The sequence below is a fragment of the Nanorana parkeri genome, unplaced genomic scaffold (assembly GCF_000935625.1).
Source record: "Nanorana parkeri isolate BGI_ZX_2015 unplaced genomic scaffold, ASM93562v1 scaffold334, whole genome shotgun sequence".
NCBI lineage: Eukaryota > Metazoa > Chordata > Amphibia > Anura > Dicroglossidae > Nanorana > Nanorana parkeri.
In genome coordinates this window covers 804,996-816,923 of record NW_017306602.1, presented here as the reverse complement: position 1 = coordinate 816,923, position 11,928 = coordinate 804,996, and the positions used below count along the sequence as shown (strand labels likewise).

At 43.0% G+C, this 11,928-nt stretch overlaps 1 long non-coding RNA gene across 1 annotated transcript in view; it reads right to left on the bottom strand.

The window, feature by feature from the left end:
• The window catches only part of LOC108788562, a 15,845-nt gene extending 5,774 nt beyond the window's left edge, over nt 1–10,071 (bottom strand). The window contains exons 1-2 of the long non-coding RNA XR_001941350.1: nt 10,059–10,071; nt 5,669–5,675 (exon numbers count right to left, since the gene is read on the bottom strand). This is a non-coding gene — a long non-coding RNA (uncharacterized LOC108788562). The remainder of the gene's footprint in view (nt 1–5,668; nt 5,676–10,058) is intronic.
• Nucleotides 10,072–11,928: the final 1,857 nt, after the last annotated feature.

The window sequence follows — 11,928 nt, the reverse complement described above, 5'->3', positions numbered from 1 at the left end:
GGGGTGTGTAGCAATTTATGGTGCTGAAAGTGATTGAACGGCTTTACAGACACCCAAATCACTTCCAGCAGAATGCTGACAGTTGGCTGAAGAACTGTAAACAAACTCCGAAAGGCTATAGCTGGAAATGTATTTATAAGTCTGTGCTGTCGCTGGTGGCAGCCAAAGGGTTAAATGTAAGGTGAGTATAATCAAAAAGGCAAAGAGATGATCAGGAGCAGAATATTTTGTTTAGTTTTTCTAAAACAATACAGACTAATGATTTCAGGACAGTGGTGGAGCGCCAGGGCCCAGCCACAGCCGCAACCCTCGTAGTTCTTGTGAAAATGGCAAGTATCGGCACTGATATCTGAACTGGTATCTGGACATCCCTAATTTTGTTTCTACTGTTAAGGTGGTAAGTGACAAGTTATAACAAAAATGAGGGGCTGCCCAGGGCCCCAGGCTCCAATGCAAAAGGGGGAAGGTGGGGGAGAACATGCTAAAAATGTTCTGCACATTACAGCTGCTTATAGTGAGTCAATTTCAGCTTTACAAGCCATTAAAGGTAGTGAGCAATGGCAGCCTTCGTATTCAAAGGTTTCCTTTCATCTAATCAAAGGATTATACATTATATGTATGCACATTATCTGTACCTGCAAACAAGAAATGCCTGTGTACACTGACCTTTATGCATGATCTTATTAAACTGGTGGGGAGCCCATGAAATAAAAAAACAGCCTGGGGCCCAAGGTTCAATTAATCCATCGCTGATGCATGGCAAAATACAAGAACATTATGAACAAATGAAAAGGCATATTCTGTCATGATAATTTCCTTCTACAGTAATTAATTTGGATAGAGCCGCAAATGAAAATGGAGGTTTATTCTTGTTCTGTATATTTCACATTATTGTAATGCACTGCACTGGCTTATTTTGCATTAATCAGACGTTTTACTCAACTCTGGGGATAAAGAAATGTTTTCATGGTTGGCTAGCTGGGACTGATAGACTGTCTTTACTGATGCCAATCTTCGCTAGATATATTTTGATTGGAGATGTGTGATGAAAGAAATACCCTGAATTGAATGAACACATGTCAAAACACTTCCTCTCAAACATTGGTGCCAACCCAAAGATTTTCAGGCTTAGACAGCAGCACGAAGGCTGCACTGTTTGCTAAAACACATGTTTTAACAAAGAAAACATGATTTATTTAACTGCACGTTAGTAAAATAGGTAGAAGACGAAAACAATCATGCTGGATAAACTTTACAGTATGAATTATTTTTAAATAGTTAAATAGCTTGTTAAAGTGTATGTCCAGTCAAAAAAAAAAAAAAAATGTTCTTGGTTGTGGAACCAGTGGGGAAGGGTTAGACCCATGGGTAAGTTTTTCTCATTAGTTGGTTAGAAAAATTAACCCGGGGCCATGCCAGAGGTGGATGCCATTTTTGCCACCCCCTCCATCATTGGTTGCCACCTGCACAAGAACAACCGATAATTCTGTGCAGCCCGGGAGTTAAGCATACACTAGGCAACTGTACACAGTGGCTGGGCAAGGAGCTCAGTAACCCTGCCCTTTGATTTTATCAGTCTCAGGTTTATTGAGCAGCACTGAGGAAGGAGCGCCCCCCTCACTATACCACTTCCCACCAGTTGGCTTCATTGGTAGCACAACTTTGGATTCACCCTCACCTAATGTCCTGCTGTCAACATTTTACTAGACAGGAAGTGAGGGGAACTCTCCAAAGCAACAGAGACAGAAATAAAAAAAGCTTTTCTTTTAGTAGAACCCCTTTTTTTACCTCACTTCCCATCTGGTGAAAACATTTCAGCAGGATAGGGAAAATCGCTCTTACAGAGTCCCGGATAGCAGTATAAACCCAACAGTTTCTTCTCCACTCTATTCAAAATTAGAAGAGGTTTTTAGCTTGACATACACTTTTTGCATTTAGGATATGCACCTTTTCTCTTGACTACAGGCAAATTTTGTGGAAGCCTAGAATTCAGAGTGGCTTGCTATGCATTGCTATGCTATGTGCTCAGAAACATTTCAATATTTCATTGCGACTGATGGAATATCTGGCAGTGAAGGAAACAATCTTTTTTTTAAACAACAGTTCAACAGATCACATATTTCTCCATTCACAAAGCACAGATGCAATTTTAATTTCCCTGTTATAAAAATTTGATGGCAAGGAAAATAGGTCTCATTGTTATTAGTTCCGCACAAAAGTGTCTGGAAATTAGTTTAAATGTTACCAGTTATAATTGTAATACCAATAAGAGAAGATAGCATACATATTAATGGCACATATACAGTACTTTACTTGGACGGAAAGCTGGCAGAATCCATTTAATAGCGTCAAAGGTTTGTGCAATAAAGTTAACTGGCTTAAAAAGTACTTCAACACAGTTCTGAAAAAAAAGATGATTGTTGACCAACATGAATTACAGAAATAATGGATCTCACAAATTATTTCCAACATTTTGGGTTCCTGAGTTGGAAAAGGTGAAGCACACAGGTGTATTGTCTACGGTTACCATATTTAGTGTACCCATGAATATAAGACTGGAAAATTGGATGCCATGTTGATGGAGACTTTTGTAGACAGTCTTCAACAATGGATATTCCTAAATTTTTCTAGAAAATAAAGTTGGCATCAGCAGTGTGTCTACGCAATAGACAAATATGCATATTTGTCCCAAAACCATTGAGCATTTTTATGGAAACATCTTTCGGGTTAGCCCTAAAGTAAAGTATATTTAAACAAATATTTAAAAAATGAAATACATAGGGATGCACCGATACCGATACTAGTATCGGTGCCGATACCGAGTATGTGGGCGAGTACTCGTACTCGCCCAAATGCTCCGATACCTTCCTTGATACCGGAACTTCTGGTCAGAGGAAGATTTCCTCTGACCGTCAGAGGAAGATTTCCTCTGACCGTCAGTGCCGCAGGGGAACATGGAGCCAGCTTCCCGGGCAATCAGGAAGCCAGGTGACGAGTAATGACTCGCCTTCCGGCTTCCTGATCGGCCGGGAAGCTGGCTCCTTGCTGATTGACCGGGAAGCCGAACAGCCGGCTCAATACTGATTGGCTGGGAAGCCAGTTTTCCAGCCAATTAGCATGGAGCTGGCTTCCCGGCCAATCAGGAAGCTGGCTTCCTGATTGGCCGAGAAGCCGGCTCCATGCTGATTGGCTGGGAAGCTGGTTTCCCAGCCAATCACAATCGAGCCGGCCAAACAACATGGCGCCGGCTTCCTGGGCAATCAGGAAGCTGGGCGGCATGTCATTACCCGCTGCCAGGTTTTCCTGATTGCCCGGGAAGTCAGCTCCATGCCAGCGGAAGCACCGGTATTGGTACTTGGTAACGGCGAGAACCAAAAGCAAAATATTGGTGCTCGTTCTCGATACCGAAAAACTGGTATCGGTGCATCCCTAGAAATATAGTTTGGCCCGCAGCAATCAAAATAAAAATGCATCTTTCACTACAATACTCATTTCCTCTCCAGCACTGTCCCAAAAATGTCCAGAGCCAATACCATCTTTTTGGTTGAATGGTGGCCAGCTTAATTTAACTCACTTTCTGTGAGTCCAAGCTGTCATTGACACACACTGTGTGCTCACATTAGAATACTACAGAGAGGGTTGCTTATGTTATAAGGTCAGTGCTGCTCTCTCCACTGCTAGAAGAAAAGGAAGAGGAACCAGAATGTCACATGACCAGCAAGAATCCTGAATTTTAGGTATGTATAAGGGGTATTAAAGAAAAATAGATGCTGGAGGGAGGTGATGAGAATGGACTTCTTTGTTTTCTAAGTTGGGAATCCACTTTAAAGTTTATCTAAACCCAAAACCCAAATGTTATATTGTTAAGCTTACCCATCCTTAAATTTGGTGGCTGCATTACATTTCTTTTTTTAGGCTTTTTTCCCTTTTATTTTCACCTTCATCCGGAAACAAATTTTGTTGTTTTGCACATGTCTACAAAATATACAATTGTTTTGCACATGTCTACAAAATATAAAATTGTTTTGCACATGTCTACAAAATATACAATTGACAATGTGCATTCTTTTTTCTATCCTAACACATATATTGCTGTCTTTGCAAAAACATTTTTGGAGGAATTTGTGTGCTTTCTTTTATGTGTATTGTATAATAAAGCTCTTAGGGTTGTTTTTATGATTTCATAGGCTAAGGGTTTACAGGTGAAACTCGAATAATTAGAATATCGTGCAAAAGTAATTGCAGTAAGTGCTGCAAAAGGGGCCCAAACCAAGTACTGAGTACATATGCATGCTTGTACTTTCCAGTCCGATATTGTTCTATGTACAATCCTTGTTTTATTGATTGCATGTAATAATCTACTTTTTTGAGGTTGTGGATTTGGGGTTCTTGGGGTTTTCATGAGCTGTAAGCCATAATCATCACAATGATGACAAATCACGGCTTGAATTATCTTGCTTTGCATGTAATGAGTCTATCTCATATATTAGTTTCACCTTTTAAGTTGCATTAGTGAAATAAATTAACTTTGCACGATATTCTAATTATTCGAGTTTCACCTGTATATCTACTTAAATTAATCTAGCGGCAGAGTCATACATATTAAGTATCTGGGGACAAAATGTACAACTTAAGAATTACATTTTAGTAGTATTACATTAAATAGTTTCAATAATGAATCCAGACCACACACATTTACATTGCCCAGCAAAGTATTCCTTTACAATTGTTTGTCATCATGTTTCTTAACAGCTGGCTCTAACTATTCCCTAAACTTCCTGTCCAGTACAAGATCACCAGGGACAGAGCAGTCTCCAACAGCTCTCCAACTACTAGCTTTGAGAAGGGAGGAGAGGGAAGAGCAGGGAAGTGTCTTGCCCTGCTGTGCCTGTGTGTACCTGTGTGTTTGTGGAGACACAATACAAGGGTGCCTCCATAGGACCCTGCAAAGAAAAAGAGCCGCCCTAAAAAAAGAAATTAGGGCCAGTGTACGGGACCAGCTGATTCTGTAGGAAACTAACACGTTTAAACATCAAGGAGCAGCATTCATTGTAAGTGATTTATTTAGCATTTGAAATGACTTTAATGTCACTTTTAGAGCTTAGTAAAGGGTAATTCCACCAATAAATTATATATCCCTTTTGTCTAGCTGAGTCTGACTAATATACATTCTATATCCCTCTGTATCTCTGCACCTGAGGAACGTCATCTCTGCACCTGAGGAACGTCATTTCTGCACCTGAGTAGGGGCGGACTGACCGACCCCCTCCCTCCTGCCCGTTCCAGCAAGCATGGAAGGAGAGGCGGCTGTGTGCGCCACCTCTGTGCGCTTTTCGGCCGTGCCACTGCCAAACTAGTAGATTTGGCAGTGTCCCCCACCCACCAGACACTGCTGCCGCCGCTTTAACACAGCCGTCTCTACTAGTTTGGCAGCAGCGCGGCCAAAAAGAGTGCGGAGATGGCGGGGGTGTCATGCTGGGTGGGGGGTTACAGCTGGTGGATCAACCGCCGGTGCGGCTGCATGAGGGCCCGAGGTTGGGGGGCCCCACTGAGATCCGTTCCCTGGGTTCTGAGCCCCCCACAGGAGGAATGGTACCCACATCTGCCCCTGCTTAAACCCTCCGTATCTGCCCCTGGTGAGGCCTCCATGTCTGCCCCTTTGGAGTACTTCACATCTTTCTCTGAGACCATCCTTATCTGCCCCTAGTAAGACCCTCCTTATCTGCCCCTGGTGAGATCCTCTTTACCTGCCCCTGGTGAGATCCTCTTTATCTGCCCCTGGTGAGACCCTCCACACCTGCCCCTGCTTGATCCTCCACATATACCCTGTTGAGACCCTCCTTATCTGCCCTGCTGAGATTCACATCTGCCCCTTGTGAGAACATCCGCACCTGCCCCTGTTGAGACCCTCCGCACCTACCCCTGCTGAGACCCTCCACATCTGCCCCTGCTGAGACCCCCCGCATCTGCTCTGCTGAGACCCTCAGCACATGCCCCTGTTGAGACCCTCCTCATCTGCCCCTGCTGAGACCCTCCATCTGCCCCTGCTGAGACCCTCCTCATCTGCCCCTAGTGAGATCCTCCTTATCTGCCCCTAGTGAGACCCTCCTTATCTGCCCCTAGTGAAACCCTCCTTATCTGCCCCTAGTGAGACCCTTCTCATCTGCCCTGCTGAGACCCTTCTCATCTGCCCTGCTGAGATACTCCGCATCTGCCCTGCTGAGACCCTCCGCATCTGCCCCTATTAAGACCCTCCACATATGCCCTGTTTAGACTCTCCCTATCTGCCCTGCTGAGACCCTTCGCATCTGCCCCTTGTGGGACCCACCACATCTGCAGCACCCACCTGCTGGACCTGCTAAAGGGGAGCAGTCACCCGTGTGCTGACATGGAAGATGCTGCCCATTAATGCGTGTGTGTGGGTAATGTCCCACGGGGATCAGAATGTGTGTGATGGCTAATCCCAGAGATGTCGTTGTATATGCGTCATTCTAACTGCCCAGTCTTCCATTCATTGATTCTGGTCTGAGGTCTGCATTGCAGTGGTGCTGGTCTGAGGTCTGCCGTGTATTGGTGCTGTTCTGAGGTTTGCTGTGCATTCTGCCATTTAACTCACTTTCCAAATTGCCTATATTGGTCTAGATTTTGGAAGTCTCCTACCAATTCCTTGGCAATTCATCTTTTAGTGAATTGGCCCACTTTTTGAAAAATAATTTCTGTAACACAAGAATGTTTATTCAGGTGGGGCTTGTATATGGGCAGAGCACAAGGGGCCCCCATATTCTTGTATTTTATGAAGATTTTATTACCCACGGTATAATTTCTTATAACTGAAATTAATATATTTTTACATTATTAAAAATGCGAAGGAATGAGGAAGAATATGGTGGGAAGCAGAGAGGGGCATGGGGAAAGACTTACCAATTAAGTTAATTTGAGATGTGAAAAACTAGGGTGATTCAGCTTATCAGCATTAAAACTTCAAACTCCTCATACTGTGCAAACTCTTTTCTTTCATGTTATTCGTGACATTTGGTAATGGTGAAAAAAATTATTGTCTCTTAGCTGTGTATCTCGGTCCCCTTTATTAATTGGCAGCATTGCTGAATCTTTCAAAAAACCAACATTCCCTCAGAGGAACAGGGATAGCGTTTGAGTCATGCTAAAGAAGAGATTTCATAGAAACTAACAAAGCCACAAAGGCATCATATGTGGCCCTAAGGGAACATTACCAGGGTTGAGATGCAATGGTTGAGATGCAGGAGCAGAGACGAGAAAATTCCCTTAGGGCTCAATTATTTGTTAGCAAAAAGCACCAAAAATATTTAAACTGTGCTAAAGGTATCATCACACATCTCACTCAGACCTGTTGATAATGAAGCCTGGATAAGGCTGGATTTACTCAGGCAGCTAAAGTAGGTGCTGGACTTGACCCCTGCCAAGAGCCTCCTACAGAGCTCAGTACACATAGTCAGGGGGTCATGCTAAGTAACAGATCAAACATTATTTGTAATTTGGGTGTGGCTTAAAGCAGCATGATTGATTGCAGGAGTATCAAATCTCTTCTGGTCACCAGTTTTAGTTTGTTAATCAACCCCAAAAACATTTATTATTTTAAAATAATGTAATAAATACTACTTAGAATAATAGTACTACATGTAGTAGTAAAAATTGATATAAATATTCTTGTACTCTTGACACCTCTTGGTATCAGCAGCTGGCATTATGGTTGTTATAAAGATGATTTTTTAGTTAATGCACAGCATTCAATTCTTTTTCATAAACTTTTATCACATTGGGCATAATCATGGGCTCCCAAAAGAGTTTGAGGTGGGGGAGTATACCCTATATGGGAAGGGCACACGTACCTCTATACAGTACTTCCCAGGTTGAGAAGGAAAGTCGCAAACACACAACACAAAGAACACTGCTAAACAAGGCTAGTATCAACCCCCAGCTGATAAAGACAACAGAGACCACTCTCCCTGGTGGCTGACCATCCAACCCTGTGTAACACTGTCTCACTGCTAGGCAACGTACCTTCAGAACTAGGGACTGGCATGAAGTTCTACAGAGCCCTCAAAGGATTAATTTACCCCAATCAACGTTTCATCATTTATGGACCACCTATTGACCCAGACATTTACTGACCCCCCATTTGATCCCCATCCATTTTATTGACCCTTGGGGGTCAATACTGACTACTTTGGGAAACCCTAGTTTAATGGACACACGTGAAACTGAAGCCAAAGGATAATTTTTAAAAAATGAAACCCTTGCATTACATATGCTTTTTTTCACAAATAAATAATAGCAACCACGGCAGTCAAGTCTATGTATTATACGGTACATTTTACAGAGGGGAGTGATCAAGCGTATGTCTAAATTATGCATTGTACAGAGTGGTTACTGTAGTGCCCCTTATCCCGGTGGTCAGTGGAAAAGGGCTTCTGTACATTGGTGGTCAGTGAAAAGTTTGGTTGTAGCAAATATATTTCTTTTTAGAGTTGATGTTTGGGGTTTAGTATTTTAGTTTAGTGTTTTAAGTATATATTTTGAAGGGGAGTATATTTTATTAATATATCATTTTGCTAGGGTCTTTTTAATTTTTTTTTCCGGGGGTCAGCAGAATGAACCTGTTGCTGACACATGCAAAGCTACCCTTTGCAGCACAGTTTTGTGCACTAAATCACAAAACTGTGAAGTGCACCTTCTCCGTCTGCATGCACTGCAACATGCAAGAGGCCACACAGGGAAGGGCCAAACGTAGGCTTCCACTTTGATGTAAGTTTCTTAACCATGCCATCTCTAGCAGCATCCTTGACCAAGCAAGTGTCTCTTTCCCAAGGGCTGGATCCCCCCAAAAAATCATATACTCACCCCAAATTTCTGAATGCCAGCTTGGCAAAATTGATGGTGTTCCTGTTCCAGCTGGTGGAGTCCGGCCCATTCCGTAATTATGTGGCCTATGATTCACCACAGAGACAGATACCCAACAACCACTTTTTCATTAAGAAGACCATCTCTGCCCTTGCCCAGCATAGAGAAGCTAATGTCTCCATGTCACTGGACCACGCTGTCAGCAGCAGGCTCCATATGACACATGAGGCCCAGCAAACATGGGCAGGAATGTTATATCTGTTTTATGGCACACTGGGTAAATTTGCTGAAGGCTGGGAAGGATGCAGGATGGATCATACCACTGAAGCTGGTGGTGCCGTGTCCTGCAACTTGTTGAAGGTTTTAGTTCAGTCACCTCTACCCCTTCTCCCTAATGATCTCATCAGACTTGTCAGAACCACCAGTCCCCCAAGTGACCAACAACAACCCAGGCAAAATGTTCTCACACCGTTTTGCAGCTGGTATATCTGTGGAACAGGTTGTGTGTGACAATGGCGCCAACGTACTGTCCGCCCTTTGACAGGAAAAGTGCACAGATGCACCTTGCGGGCCACACTTCCTCAACCTAGAGTACAACAGTTCCTAGATAGGTACTCTGGCTTCCATGATACCCTACCACAGGCCAGCAGAGTGTGCAGACACTTTAGGCTGTCATACCCAGCGAGTGTCCCTCTGGCTGAAATTCAGAAGCAACACAAGCTGCCTGCCAACTGCCTAATATACAATACACCCACACATTGGAACTTGGCATTGGCCATTCTGAAGCAGCTGCATCCTCTGCAGTCAGCCATCAATGAGTATATGTGAGGATGAGGTGAGGACAGGCTCTGGGGTGGGGTTATGCTTACCAGGTCCCTGCAGGATGTGTGTGCCATCTTGTCATCATTCAAAGAAGTGAGTATAAAGGTGAGCTGCAGTAATGTGGAGATCAGCCACAAAATCTTGTTTTGCTCCTGAAGGTCACTGCGAGGTGCAATAGACTGGGCAATGGAGTCACAGCAAGAAGGATGAAGACAAGGAACCCTGCTGCCTCAGGGCTTGTGGAATCCTTTCACAACTGACTCCATCTAAGTGAGGCATCAGCAAGCAAAGGAGAGGCACAAGGAGGAGAAGGGTTTGGATGCCATTGATGAGGAGGAGGAGGACATGTGGCAGACTTCCAGGAGTTCTGCCCCTCCCAAAACCTAGAACTGTGCATAAGAGGGGTAAGATTGTTGAGGATAGTGTTGTCTCCAGTGACACCTAGGACTCCAATGACTTGAAAATTGGTGGTGAATGCTCATTCTTGCTGCAGTTCCTGCACAAGCACCCCAGGAATTGGATCATGAAAGAGAGTGACAATTACTGCTTGGCCACGCTTTTGAATCCTTGATATAAGGGGAAAATATAAGAATCTTTGTAAGGTGCTGTGGAAGAACCTCTTGGCCACATTTCAAGAGAGTAGGAGGATCCGCTTTCATGACCAACCTGCCTCTGATCCTCAGGTTGGTGAAAGGGGAAGCAATGGTGGTGGTGGCTGCCTCAGTTAGGCTTTAAAAACATTCTTTAGATAAGATGATAGCAAAAAAAAGCCTAAAACAGATGTACTGTATGGAGTTTGGAATAAATGACTATAATATTAGGCTATATTTGCCTAATATGCAGTGTAAAGCAACGATTTGTATGGATTTCCTAAAATGAGGAATAATCCTGTTACTTTTGGGATGTGTGATGGAATGAGACTTGTGTGTACCTTTTTTAAGAAGCCTTTATTACGCTAATCTGAAAAACATAAACCTTAAATTAGAGATGCACCGAAATTTTGCCTGCCAGAAGATTTCGTCTGAAAATGGCACTTTGGGCACATTGTCGAAAGCACCATGATGGACGAAAATTCAGTGTACCCCTAGCTTCTCTCCTCCCTGCTGTGCGAACGGTCTGTGTGCCTTTTGATGCAGTGGCCGGCTCTCTCTACCGCAGAGGAGAGAAGCTTTCAGGAGGCCGAGTAAACGATGACAGCGGTCAGGATACTGAGCAGTGTAGGGCAGTGACAGCTGTCATCGTTACAGGAGATGGAGCTCTCCTCCCGCACCTCCCAGCTCTGCCTCCTGTGTCAAGATGGAGAGGGGTGAATGGAGAAGAGCGCTGTGATCTGTCACAGGAAGCAGAGCTCAGCCTCTTGTGACAGCCAATTTAGGATGAAGAGCGGTATACAAACACTCATGATCATCTGATTGATGTGTTTGTAAATAACTGGACATAGTGTGCTTACTATGTCCCAGTTATGAATGAATGGCAAGTGCTCTACATCACTTACGGTCCATTCATGATTGTGGACATAGTAACTTACACTATATCCACAATGTATGAATAGACAGGAATACTCAGAATGGACAGGAGCACTCAGTATATTCATTCAAAACAAGGAATCTGAGTGCTCAATCTCATTTTCTATTTTAAAAGGGAAATATCAGGGGTCTGTTTAGAAAAATTGAATAATTTAAAAATAATTTCAAAATATTTTAAAAGGTTGGGGGAAAAAACAAAGGTTTCGGCCTGACAAATTTTTTTATTTTCGGTTTTAGGATTCAAAATTCCATTCAGGTGCATCCCTACTTTAAATTGTTTTTTGTCCCCCAAAGTTAAATGAGTGATGTGGTTTAGCCAATGATGCCTCCAAGAGATTGTTGAAATAATGGTTATGCAGTGTGTACCATATTCCTTCCTTTTTTAGTGTAAAAAATAAACATTTTTGTGTATATTTGTCCTGAACAGCTGTATGCGTATCAGTTTTAAAATGTGGCCTAATCCAACTGCTGTAATGCAGTTTATGTAGTCTATATGATATTTCTACAATTTATTGGTGACATACTGTATATAAATGAATATGGATTTTTTGGGAGATGAAAAGCTGGATGCTAAGTGTCATTTTCAAAATGCAGCCTAATCTAAAAGCTTTAATACTGGCTATGAGGTCTGTACAATACTGTGTGTCTGTCTGCTGTCACTGAAATAATACACTCTAGTTTTTATTTCATGATAAAACCT